This window comes from Octopus sinensis, linkage group LG11, assembly GCF_006345805.1.
Source record: "Octopus sinensis linkage group LG11, ASM634580v1, whole genome shotgun sequence".
NCBI classification, from domain to species: Eukaryota; Metazoa; Mollusca; class Cephalopoda; order Octopoda; family Octopodidae; genus Octopus; species Octopus sinensis.
In genome coordinates, this window is record NC_043007.1 from 57,288,360 (window position 1) to 57,303,359 (window position 15,000).

Genomic DNA, 15,000 nt, shown 5'->3' on the forward strand with positions numbered 1-15,000 from the left:
TAATTCTTTTACGTGTCATACAAATTACCCCAGTATTTTTCGTTTGTTTTACTTTCTTCAATCAGCCATAATTTCAAAAAGATTCAGAAACACTAATCTGTTTCCCTAAATTTCTATTATTGTTGACGAGATGTACAAATTTGCCTTTCATCGTTCTTCAGGTGGGGTGGACAAAATTAAGTGCAAGTTAAATACTTAGGTGGTTTTAATTGACCGTACTCTACATCGAAATAGGTGAATATCTGAAATTAACAGATACCAGACTGCAATCGGTAATAGGTAAACAAACACCACTTCATATAAAAGGCCCTTCCTAGGGTTTATCTTCAACGGATTTGAACGCAAGTATCATATATAAGCAATCAAAACATCTATTTAATTTATTTCTACAGACATGGCTGTTTGATTTAGAACTTCACTTTGTAACTTTATCGTTATAAGTCTACCCTTCGTCCCTGCATTGAGTACTGTTGTCATATATGGGCAGGTGCCTCTGCGGATTGCTTAACTCTGTTAGACTGTATTCAACGCCGTATTTATAATGTTATTCGTCTTGATCTATCTTCTAAATTTGATTCACTCTCTCATCGTCGTCATGTGGCTTCCTTGTCTCTTTTCTATAAGTATTTTCATGGACATTGTTCAGCTGAGCTCTCTTCTCTTTAAGAACTCATCCTTTAAGAACTTATCAGCGATCAACTAGTCTTGCATCCAGTTCTCATCAGTATATTCTGCAATCTCCTAAGTGTCGTAAAGTACTTTACAGTACCAGTTTCTTCCCTCTCGCCTCTGAACTTTGGAATTCCCTCTCAGTCTTGTTTTTCTCTTCAATATGATCTCTTGTCTTTTAAGTCTAATGTACATCGTCACCTATTGACTTATGTCCAGCGTCCATTTATTCTAATAGCTCTTACATTTTCAGTGGTCTAAGGACCTTGTAACGAGCGAATGCTTTAAAAAACTAAAACTGTTGTTCTGGGTTCGATCTGACTACATAACATCTTGCACAAATGCGACACTTGTTCAGTTGAGTGCAATTTGCTAATGTTCATCTTGGCTTACAAATAAGCCTTTAACCGACTGAAGGAACCAACTCCAATGAGTGGAAACCTTAAGTATCGGTCATGAGATCTTGACTGTAAATATTAGTGCACAGCTATCAGATATGGAGTATTCTTTCCTTAATCTGTCACTGCTAACGTGTACACCCCCCCCCCGCACGCACGCACACACACACCACACACACACACACACACACACCACACACACACACACACACACATATATATATATATATATATATACAGTATTCATGTATACACACATATATACCTATATACACGTGTGTGTGTCTATATACAGGGGATTAGATAAACTGAGTGATTAAAATAGAACATTTCTTTATTAATATTCAAGATATACTCTTGAAATTACATAAATATGGACATCAACATAGGCACCATTAAAATTCCATAACATTCTTTAATCTTTCATGATATTCCAACAAAATTTTCAGACACATCTGTGATTAAAATAAAAAGCAACAATAATATGCAATATGATTCTAGCAGGGCGACGAGCTTGCAGAATGGTTAGCACACCGGACAAAATGCTTACCAGCATTTTGTCCGGTTTCACATTCTGACTTCAAATTCTGCAGAGGTCGACTTTGCCTTTCATCCCATTTGAGGTCGATAAAATAAGCATCAGTTGATCACTAGGGTCGACGTAATAGACTTACTCCTCGCCCAAAATTGCTGGCCTTGTACCAAAATTTGAAATCACCACATGCTTCTAGGATGTGTGCAATACATCATTGATTTGATACTCTCAAGAAGAAATCAAAGGCTGAAAGATTTAAGGCCCTGGCATATGTACGTTTTTTCGACCCATTAGTGTTTCTGAAAAGTTTTTATTCAAACACATGTGAACTGCGACTGCCTAATGTTGCTGCATACTGTTTTCTTCAAGAACAAAGCTGCTGGACTTACACCATAAACTATTATTTTAGCATATTAAAATAGCGTTAGGGAAATAAGTATTCGTTAAAAAATGGTCCAGTAATTCTTTTAGAATTTATATATTCTCTGTAATTTGGAAAATTTTTATAAAGTACATAAATTACACAATAATAAAAATATATAATACAGTTCTATATTTAAGAGATGAGGAATTATGTACATTATTTATATTATTTACATTTGACGGATATTTGTCCTCATCTTTTGTTGTTAACACAACGTTTCGGCTGATATACCCTCCAGCCTTCATCAGGTGTCTTGGGGAAATTTCGAACCTGGGTTTTCATTCCTAAGGTATTTTTCGATGTTGTTGTTGTTGTTATTATTATTATTATTATTATTATTATTATTATTATTATTATTATTATTATTATAGTTATATTGGGAGCAGTTCTTAAGCACCCAATACAGTTCTCCCTGATTGAGTACGAAACGTTTTGATAGCCTGAAGATACCAATACTCATCTACTATAGACAAATTGAGATTTGATAACTTTCTCATTATATATATTTTCTCTTTTGTTTATATGTTTCGCATTTGAACCAGCAATACGTACGATTAAGCTCTGTTTAAACTGGGTTTGATACTCCATTTCTAGTTAGTTTTTTCCTTAGCTCTTTAATATTCATATGGAAATTGTGAAATGTCGCGACATCATTGCTTTCTATACTCACCTTATATTGTTTTACATAACTGAACATCAATTGATGGATACCTATGGTCGCGAAAGGTCAGGCAATTGACTATATTTATTGCTGGCATGAAAAAAATTGTACATAGAAGCACTCATGCACTTACTCAAATATATGTATGTATTATGTATGCATGAGTGTGCATCTGTGCATGTCTGTGTATTCGTATAGTTTATATGAATGTGTCTATATGCATATTATATATATATATATATATATATATATATATATATATACATATATATGTGTGTATGTATATATGTGTGTCCATATATATATATATATATATATATATATATATATATATATATATATATATATATATATGTATGTATATATACATGCACACACATTAGTGTGTGTGAGTGTGTTTGCACGAGTGTGTGTCTAGGTACGTAAAACCACACATTATCATCTCTCCCATCAGATCCTTTCTTTGCCAAGTAGTTTCTCGTAGCTTGGCATATCGATTGATGTGAAAATATTTTCCCCATTGCATCTATAGTCGCTTAGCAAGAAATCAATCTTCTAAATCTGTTGACATTGTAAAACTTTTCCAACGAAAATATTTGCAACAAGATATCTTTTGAAATTCTCTGCTGAATTTGCGGACAATCAATAACAAATCCCGCAATTAGGTCCCCAGCAGATAATCGGATTGCATATAACACGTTTCTTTAAAAAAGAATCTGAGCTGACATAAAACTTGCATAATAAATACATAAATGCTGTTAATTTATTGATACAAATGCGATCTTTGTAAGTACAAATGATTAAACGAAATCGGAGAATAATTTACGAAAGTTGCTAATAGATTGTTGGTCATATAAAACGTTTCCACTAAAATATTGTTGATATGTGTGTGTCTTTGTGGCTGTGTCTGTCCCCGCCACCACCGCTGCTTGACAACTGATTATGGCGTGTTTACGTCCCCGTAACTTCGCAATTCAGCAAAAGTGGTTCATAGAATAAGTACCTGGTTTAACAAAGAAATTAAGCACGCGGGTCGATCCATTCGATTAAAATTCTTCAAGGCAGTGCCCTAGCATGACCTCTGATTGGAACAAGAAAAGAATAAAAATTTAAAACAAATAGTTAAGTATTTAACACATGAAGTGCTTCGAGGATTGGTAATTTGTACTCTACCAGCAGCACGACGAGTACGGCGAGCACGGTGAGCACGGAGTTGTGTTCATGCAAAAGGCACTTAGCTTACGTAGCTACAAATAAGAATTGCATAGGACAATGCAATTCACCTAAATTACTGATGTAATCAAGATGGCCCCTGCATTGACGAGTGTTTCTTGAATGTACAGTACCAAGTTCAATTTCTCCTACAGGAAAGCACAAACGAAAGAAGGGTATGATACACCATGTAATTCTATTTTCCATCCACTTAAATCTACACAACTTGCTTATTTGAAATAGAAATCTTTAGTTTGTAATTGTTTGAAGAAACAGAATCACTCACTCAGTAACTTTAGTGATTCGACAAAATATAAAAATCCAGTCAGACGTTTTATGATATACCATCAAACTTTTAATTGAAGTTTATTACAAATAATATGTAATCATTTATGTTGTCTCTTTGTTTGGCTTGTTTCATTTGTCATGGATAAAATCATACAGGAATACAATTCTCTTGCATGTGTGTATAATAATAATCAAAAAGAGTGATGCAACTTAAATGAAAGAACTCCACAACTGAAACTCTTTTATCAGAAATCGTTAGCTGATGGAAAATATGGATGTGAAACTGCTAAATAAATGAGTCTAGCCATTTCTTGGACATACCAGTTTCTATGGTAGATATGGTCAACATTATCCAAAATAATGCCACTTGCGATTATTTCGTAAACATGACATCACATATTCATAGGATTTCAAAAACTAATGTTAGGGTGAAATTCAGAGGCCTAAACTTATTACGCCATAAAAGGGGTGACCTTAATCTATGATGCAAAGGAAAAATTTGTATAAGGAATTCTTTCTCAAAACAAACATGTTATATTATATTTATCAAGATATTCAAATACTGATTGGGAAACCTTGATGGTTATATTGTTCTGTGCTAAATGTGAGCAGTGCTGCCCGCGAGGGCGATAGAATATTCTCTATGTGTACCAGTGAGAAAGAAGATGGTAGAGAGTGAAAGATGCAAGTCTATAAAAATTTTAGTCCCTGACTAACTTTCAAATACTCGTTTAAAATATTTTTAAATGCTATACACAAAATTGTGTATCCCAATTTGGATTCTGCAATGAGACCTGTATCTCACAATGGAAGTCTGCCAGTTACAGTTCCACCAGATGATGGTATTGAAACATCAGATGATGAAGCTGACTGTCACGATAGTGCTGATGAGGAAGGTTACGTGTCTGATGATGATAGCTTTGAACCTCAGAAATTCCCAAGCTGAACTGAGTGACCAAACTGACAGACAAGAATATCATACAAGCCAGGACTGTCTAGCGTCATGAATACGCCCTTTGTAGATCCATGTAATGTTCTATCGCCTCCTTTGCACATAAAGCTTGGACTGATGAAACAATTTGTAAAGACACTAGAGAATGGAAATGCCAGAGGGTTTGAGTATATTGCAGAAAAGTTTCCCAAAATCACACAGAAGTTGAAATAGGGTATCTTTGTCGGACCCCAAATTAGAGAAGTACTCAAAGATGTCAACTTCAAGACAAAACTGAATGAACTGGAACTCTCTGCCTGGAATGTTTTCAATTGGATCTGTGAGAATTTCTTGGGCAACAAGAAGGCAATGGACTACAAAAATGGAGCCAAGAATCTTCTGTAATTTTACTCAGCAATGTGTTGTCATATGTCACTGAAAGTTCACTTCTTGGACTTTCATCTGGATTTCTTCGTACCAGGACATTAGTGCTATGGAGAAACGGTACCAAGGCTTCTGGAATGACAACATGCTGGCTGACTACTGCTGGACACTTTACCGTGATCAACCAGATCAGGAACACCGCAGGAAATCCAAATCACAATATCTCTAACTCTGTTCTTCTAACTTCGTCTGTTTTGTCTGACTCAATTTTTGTGTATTCACTCCTTGTAGAATGATAGTGATGATTTTTAACTCAACAAACTCATTTACTTTCTAAAAATAATATATCCTTATTTATTACGTAATGATTTCATATATATACAAATATGTAAATATTTGCATGTATCTACTGAAAAACTGATACGTGCTGCATACAAATGGAGTTAAAATTTGAAATCAGCATGAAAAATTAGTCTAAAAAAGTTGGTTTGCCTTCATAATGAGTATAAATACATTTAATTTTGTTGACCAGTGTTATTAATAATAAAATACTGGCCAAAAATCAACTAACAGTACTAACAGATATCACAGGATTTCCGTGAACCTTTGCAACCTACTACAAAGCGTGCAAACAACACAATACGAAACTAGGAACTAGTCCAGTGGTTGATGTCTATCGATCTATCTATCTGTTTATGTATCTGTCAACCTGACTGTCTACCAGTTTATCTATCTATCAATCAATCTATCGACCTACATACTTAACTACATATCTAAACATCCGTCCATCTACCTACCTACCTACCTACCTCTCTCTCTCTCTCTCTCTCTCTCTATCTATCTATCTATCTATCTATCTATCAACTTATTTATCTACTTGTTTATCTATCTAGTTACCAACCTGTAGATAGGCATACAGACTGATAGATAAATGGATAGATTATCCATTATCTGTGTTTTTCTTTCTATCTATCTGTCTATCTATCTATCTATCTATCTATCTATCTATCTATCTATCTATCTATCTATCTATCTATCTTCATGTCTGTCTGACTGTTTCTCTATCTCAGTACCTACTTATCTATCTGTTTCTCCATGTCCGTCTATCACTTCTACCAACTTATTTATCTGTATATCTGCCAGTCTATCAATGTAGCTATCAAACGATATGTCTGTTTACCCGTCAACCTATTCATCCATCCGTCGATCAATCTATTTATCCATCTATATACCTGTTTGTCTATCCATCCGTCCGTCGTCCGTTCATACGTTCGTTCGTCTGTCTGATTGTCTGCATGTCTATTTATCTAACTCCTATGACTGACTGGCGGGTAGGCCGGCTGTCAGGTTGATCAGTTGGTCAGTTGTTCGGACGGCTGTTTTGTGTGTTTGCAACACATGCTGACATACGGTCTACGTAAACTCGAGGACGTGTGCTGGAAACGTTCTGAACCACGTCGATTGTTATTTGCGTATATGCCAATGCATGCCTTTCTGCCTAACTGTATGGATGTTCATATGTGTGCCGGGAAGTATGCGTGGATGTACGCACGTTTCTATGCATATGTATGTGTGCATGCATGCACACGCGTTTGTATGCATTTGTACGCATGCAATCATGATATATATGTATTTATCGACACACACACACACACATATATATATATATATATATGCTTGTATGTATATATATATATATATGTGTGTGTGTGTGTTTGTGTGTGTGTATATATATATATGCATATGTGTGTGTATATGTACGTGCGTGCGGATGTGTGAATGAGTGTGTGTAATTGCTGCGCTCACTTTCGTTGACATTTTATTGTTCGGATGCATTATCAGGCAACAAGACCATTTACCCACGACAACCCATCCCCGCCTAAAAACAAGAGGATGATGATGATGATGATGATGATGATGATGAAGAAGAAGAAGAAGAAAGAAGAAGAAGAAGAAGAAGAAGAAGAAGAAGAAGAAGAAGAAGAAGAAGAAGAAGAAGAAGAAGAAGAAGAAGAGCAACAACAACAAGGATATACCACAAGCCTCTTCATCAGCAACATCACCACCACCACCATCACCAATAGCAACAACAAACAATATTGTCACCGTGAAAATAACACAGTGCCAAATGTTTGCATATTTTCCCTATCTCCTTTGAAAACAATATGTTGTCTAGTCTCAGAACAGCAACAGCAGCAGTAGCAGCAGCAGCAGCAGAAGCAGCAGCAACAATATCGATAACAAAAACAACAACATCAACGACAATAACAACAGAAAGTGTCGGTAATACCAACAAATGCTGGACAGTGAAGAAACTAATACGAATAATAATGGTAGTGGTAATATTATAATAATAACGACAACAACAACAACAACAACAATAACAATAATAATAATAATAATAATAATAATAATAATAATAATAATAATAATAATAATGATAATAATAATAATAATAACAGTACCAAAAAAAGGATTATCTAAGTGAATTCCGAATACAACAAATTTCGGAATTAGACATACAAGAAACAAGAACAGAAAAAGCTAAACGCATGAAAACCCGTGCTAAAACTGCTGCCTTAGATATTCTAAATGATAAATGGCAAGAAAAACCTCTCACTGGCAACTACCCAAAGAGAATGAATAATGCAGATGTTGACAAAGCCCTGACCCATCAATAGCTAATGGCCTCTGGCTTAAAATCTGAAACAGAAGGGTTAATCATAGCAGCTCAAGATCAATGCCTACTTACAAGGAACTACCAGGCCAACATATTAAAGAACAGCAGTAGCCGAACATGTCGTGTATGTCAACAACAAAATGAAGCCATTGATCATGTCTCCATGTGCAGTCTTCTTGAGCCTACAGAGTATCTCAACAGGCACGATAGAGCAGCACAATATATTCACTGGGTAATTTGCAAAAGTCTGGACTTGTCCCATGATAAAAACTGGTGGGAACACAAACCAACTCTAGTGCTTGAAAATGACCATATCTCACTCCTCTGGAACTTCACCATTCAAACTGACAGAAAGATAGATGCGAATAGGCCAGACATCATATTGAAAGACTTCAGACAAAGAACATGTCTCCTCATTGATATGACTGTCCCAATCGATATAAACGTATCTGTCAAGACCTACCAGAAACTGAGCAAATATAAAGATCTTGAAATAGCAATCAGCAAAATGTGGAACCTGAAGACTAAAGCAATACCTGTTGTCATAGGTGCCCTGGGAATGATAGCAAAAGGAGCTGATTGCTACCTAACTCAGATACCAGGAAACCCCAAAATGGCAGAAATTCAAAAGATAGTGCTCATGGGAACTGCTCATATCCTACGCAAAATACTTTCTATGTAATCTCAAGTTTTAAAACAAACAATTTTCGTATGGATTGTTAGGCATTCACTAGTACAACACAAAGTACAAAACCAAATATATGGCACCCTAGGCATAACACCAACACGAACTTCCAACTTGTTGTCTCTTGAGGTCTCTGGGTGAGACTTGGAGCCAGCTTGTGCAAATGTAATGCAAAAATAATAATAATAGACCACCTAATCTCAGGGTGTAGAGTCTTAGCACCTGCAGAATATAAAGCAAGACATGACAGAGTCGGCCAGTATTTACATTGGACAATATGCCGGCATTATAAAATCAAAACCGCTGACAAATGGTATAAACATCATCCTGAAGCTGTGACTGAGGGAGAAAATGTATCGATTCTATAGGACTTCCCGTGCAGACCGACAGGACTATAAAAGCTAATAAATCGGATATTATAAAAGATCAGACAAAAAGGACGTGTTTATTAATTGATATGAGTATTCCCTGTGATCACAATATAGCGGCGAAAGAATTTGACAAGATTATTAAATATAAAGACCTGCTAATAGAAATTGAAAAAATGTGGCATATCAAGGCGACTACAGTACCAGTGATTGTAGGATCTCTAGGAATGATAAAAAAAGGGTACTGAAACCTATTTGAAAATGATTCCAGGCTTACCATCCCTACAGGAAGTGCAAAAAATTGCATTAACTGTAACGGCTCATGTACTGAGAAGAGCACTATCGCTGTGAAAATAACATCCATCCATGAATTTATTTATTTATTAATTTTTAAATACATATTTTATCTGTGAATTTGCGCGTGTAATCTGGGAATACATACAATGCCCTTCTCTGCCCTAGGTGTATGGAAAACACCCGGCGAGAAACGGAAAAAAATTTGAAGAAAGAAGGAAAAAACATAATAATAATAATAATAATAATAATAATAATAATAATAATAATAATAATAATAATAATAATAATAATATAATAATAATAATAATAATTACCCTTTTTCCTAAAGGCACAAGGTCTGAATTTTGCGGACGGTACTAGTCGATAACATCGACTCCAGTGTTTCACTTAATTTATCGACCGCGAAAAGATGAAAGGCAAAATCGAAATTTGAACTCCACATGCAACTAATTCGACAGACGTGACTTTGGAATATATTGAACTTAAGAACATATTGAAACCATTGCATTGTAATGTAATTTTCCAGCTTTTCTAAGCTGTCGTTGAGCAACAGACCATTTTTAATGTGGTTATTGAAACAACCAACTATTTTCATTTTAAAAGATATATATATATATATATATATATATATATATTAGAAGAAATGAGGCACTCAGAAATATATATATGATGTTGCTGTAGAGTACATGAAATTCTGTGACATTAATTACTGGACAGTTAATATCGTCTTATAATTTTATAGTAATTATAAAAGAAGCTTTTAAGTACGAATTCAGGACGCTAAGCGAAAAACTTTCTTCTAGAAAATGCGAACCAATGTAAATAACAAGTTTGATTTTAATCTTTAGGCATTGTTCTGGAATAATAAGAATGTAAATATTTTGGAAAATCGTCAGGCATTCTGGTTTAGATCTGGGATGAAAAGAGAGATTTTGACCTGACCGTGGCTATATATAATTAGCAAAGAATACTGTGCCAACATCGAGAGTAGAACACACAATCGACCCTAAAAGTTTTTCGTGAACAGACCTAATAGTTGGATACTCGTGATACTGGTGCAAAAAGCCTACCTTCTTCAGAAAACCTTTAATATGTACATTCAGAAGAACTACTGATGGTCAGATTCACGTACTTAAATGGCTTGCAACAACAGCAAGGAGGAATCTTGTAGCCAAGAATAAAATCACCATGTTAGCAGAAAACTATAAGCCCATTGCTTGACTAAACAATACTCACAAGCTACACCAGCTGTCCTTTATGTGTTTGTAAGTATGTGCATGTGTGTATATGTTACACACACACACACACACACGCATATATATATATATATATATTATATATATATATATATTATATATATATATATTATATATATATATATATATACACTATATACATACATACATACATACATACATACATACATATATATGTGTGTGTGTTGAGGGTGTGTATAAATATATCTGTCTGTTTTAATTTTCATATGTATATTCATATATGTATATATGCATAAGCTTTGGGGTACAACAAGTATGCAGTTGGAAACATTCCGAAGTGCTTCTCACGTATACAGATTATATCAATGATTTAGCATTAATATCACACAAATGAACAAGCCCAACTGTTTTTATTGCGAGTTGAGTCTTGTGGTTCACAGATTGGCTTACATTCAAAAGAGGTCAAAATTAAGTACATAGCTTACAACCAAGAAAGTAACCACCTATTAACTATGAATGGTTACGAGTTGGAAAAAGTAGATACATGCGAACAGGGCATTAATACTCGCGTTGGTAAAACATTTTAGGTTCTTTCAAAGACGGACATAATTTGAAATTCAAATCTAAATAGAGAACTTAAGATTAGTTTCTTTTGAGCAGCGATAGAAATCGTGCACTTATACGGCTGCACTACATGGACTTTCACAAAAGCGCTGGAAAGAAAACTGGATGGAACACACACGCAATTTATGAGAGCAGCACTTAACATTAAATGGTAATCACAAACAACGAACCAGATTCTTCGTGATAATTTTCCAAGAGTTACCATCATCTAAAAGGGAAAAAAGACTAGCATTCTGTGGACACTGCTTTCGTAGCAAGGATGAAGTAGAGATGTGGGAACCAACTCTGAATTCGATTCCCATTTGGAGCCAGTTTGACTTCTTTGGACTTCTGTATTCATTTGGAATGAATGCCTGAATAATTATACCTGTTATTACAGATTAGAAATAAAATGAATTTACTAAATTGCTTACGCTTGGTGAACTGGGTTCCGTTCCTTATATGTGGTCGTAAGCTCAAATTCTGTTACGTTTGTATAGAAAATTGCATTGAAAAATCATGATATATTAACTTCCAGATAAAAGGTTCGTCTCCAAGTTTTCAGTCCTACTACTTCGCCTCTCTTTTTATTTTTATTCTTTCAGTTGTTACTATTGTTGATGCTTAGATTCCATGTCAGTCCGGATAGAACAACAGAACACATCTATGATCAAATATTTCCAATCTTAACAACTTAGCATACTTTTTAAAAAATTTAAGTTTCTAAGACTGCATCATCTAACTCAGTGGTTCTCAACCATATTTTACCTATGGATCCCTTTCAATACTATTTTATTGTAATGGACCCCCATAATCAGTCGATGGTTCCTATTTTGTTCGTCATACATTAACTTGTGTAGTTTAAACTATGTAAGACAGTAGACCAAGAAATCTAAGTGTTTCATGGACCCTTAATGTACTTCACTGTGTCCCCAAATTACTATTTCGCTTGTATGAACCCTCTCCCCACCACTTATCTTATATGGACCCCGGTTGAGAACCACTGATCTAACATGTCCTTTCTTTCTTAAAGGACATTAGAGCTGCTTTGAGGAAAGATTAGTTGCTATCTCTAGCAGTTTGTGCGACTCTATCGACAGGGACTCCCTCGTTGGCTTTTGGTATTTCGTAATTGCTGTTTTTGTTTTTTATTGTCTTCTATTAAATGATTCATATCAAATGCTACATTTACTTTCCCGAATGTCCACACTACAGTCTAGTGTTTTGAGTAAACATGACATTTGATCTTTTTACAAAACGCACAACTTTTAATACAGTTGTGACGATGGCGATGATGGAGATAACGGTGATGGCGATGATGGCAATGGCGGTGACGGCGGTGGGTGTGAGACAGATGACATTCGGTCGATTAGCCAAAGGCTGAATTCATTGATATAGATGGATTGGTATGCGTTGGTCAGATTTCACCAGCTCATCGATCACATGACTTATCTCCATTACACATGTCAACTAAAACGCGCATGTTCAAATCCTCAGCATGGTTTTTGTTTGCGTTTCTAAATAGGACACTTAATTTTATGTTGCCACGGTTTGTCTGGATGCGGGAGAACTGATCCCATAGTTTGCTTTGAAAATTTACTGATAGCAACCTAGTCTGGCAAGTGGTGTCACATCTCAAGGCTCAGGATTTAGGAGTGGTTAACTATTATCCGTTCCTCATCTTCAATGAAAAAAAATCAGCATATACATATCTACATATATGCATACATACATATATTTAGGGTTGTGTGTGTGTGTATATATATATATATATGTATTTATATATTCTTTTATTTTTTTACTTGTTTTAGTCATTTCACTGCGGTCATGCTGGGGCACTGCCTTAAAGAGTCTTAGTTGAAGAAATCGACTCCAGGATTTATTCTTTGTAAGCCTAGTACTTATATTATCGGTCTTTTTACCGAACCTCTATAAGTTACGGAGACATAAACACACCTGCATCGGTTCTCAAGTGATGGCGGGAGTACAAACATATACATACACAGACACATATATATAATACATAAACATATAAATAGGCTTCTTTCAGCTTCAATCTACCAAATCCATTCACGGGGCTTTGGTCAGACGGATAGAGTAACAGTTTGTGAAAATTTTCTCAGCTTTAACAAAAAGTATATTACTCTACTTTTAGTATTCGAGTACTACTTTTTACACCTTGTTTTGCATTTATGTGCTTACTTCTGTATGTACACACGCATCCACACACACACACACACACACACACACCACACACACACACACACAATCGACCCCAGTACTTATTATTTTAAGCGTGATAGTTATTTTATCGATCTCTTTTGCCGAACGTTACAGCGTCGTAAACACACCAGTGTTTGTCAAGTGGTGGTGGGGGACAATCACAAATTCAAAGACACACACACATAGATATATACCTACATATATACGACTTCTAACATATCTCATAATATATATGTGTGTGTATGTGTGTGTGTATATATGTATGAGCCTGTACATGGTGCTTTTTAGACAGGGCTAGTGCATAAATATCTGCACCAATTCTATATTATCCTGCTAATGGAGGCATATTGACCTAATAAGCTACAATACTCTTAGTATCAACTTAAGAAGTCGTGATCGACTATGAATTGTGACACTTAAGTACTTCTTTCGACCTCTCCTCATTGCAAGAATCTGGCTGTTATATATGAATATCATGGGGTGCCCACACATCGCGATTCCTCTCATAGTCTCATTAGTACAGAATAAAAGAGAGCCAAATAAGCACAGCATTAGACACTAGTGCGTCTGGACCAACTGCCTGAAGGAAGACAAAGAATCGCTCCGTCCGCTCTAGGATATCCACACCGGATTTTCTGTCTTAACCTTTGCCATTTACAAACCAGCAACAACTATATACTGTGTAAATAACAGTAAAACTGGAAGGAACACATATCTGCTGTAACATTCATCACCACCGTGTTTAGTTCGAGGTCAGCATGTTTTGAGGCGGGCTGCTAACTTGACCTTTACAACTGGTCACGTGTAACGGTCCACGTGGCCACATTCTGGACAGATCCGGAATAAAAGACATATCTCTTTAAAGCCCTTTCCCATCCAGTCTTTTATCTCTATCTCTTTCTCCTTTTTGTTTTAAACATCCACTTTATAATATTAATATTGATTTTCGTGGAGGTTTTTCATTGTTGTACATATTGCCGTTTCACCTCCATCTGGCAGCCATTATTGTTGCTGTTGTTATTTTTAATGTTGTTCTACTTACAGGGAAGTGTCATTGTTTATGTTGCTGCCTCTGCCACTGTAGTTCTAATGATTGTTGTAACAGTTGTTTCTTTCCTGTTTTATTGCTAAATGTTATCATTATTGTTGTTGTTTCTCTTGCGTTGTTGTCGTCGTTATATTACAACTGATGTTGTTGTTACTGTTGCTGTCACCGTTCCTGATGATCTTAATGTTATTATCACATTTATTCAAAGGCAGCGAACTAGCAGAATCGTTAGAATGCTTGGAGAAAGGGTTTGTGGTGTTTGTTCCAGCTCTCTACATTCTGAGTTCAATCCAGTCGAAGTCAACATTGTTTTTCACTCTTTCGACTTCAGTAACAAAATACCTGGTTAAACCCCTCCCCTCAAAATTGTTGGCCCT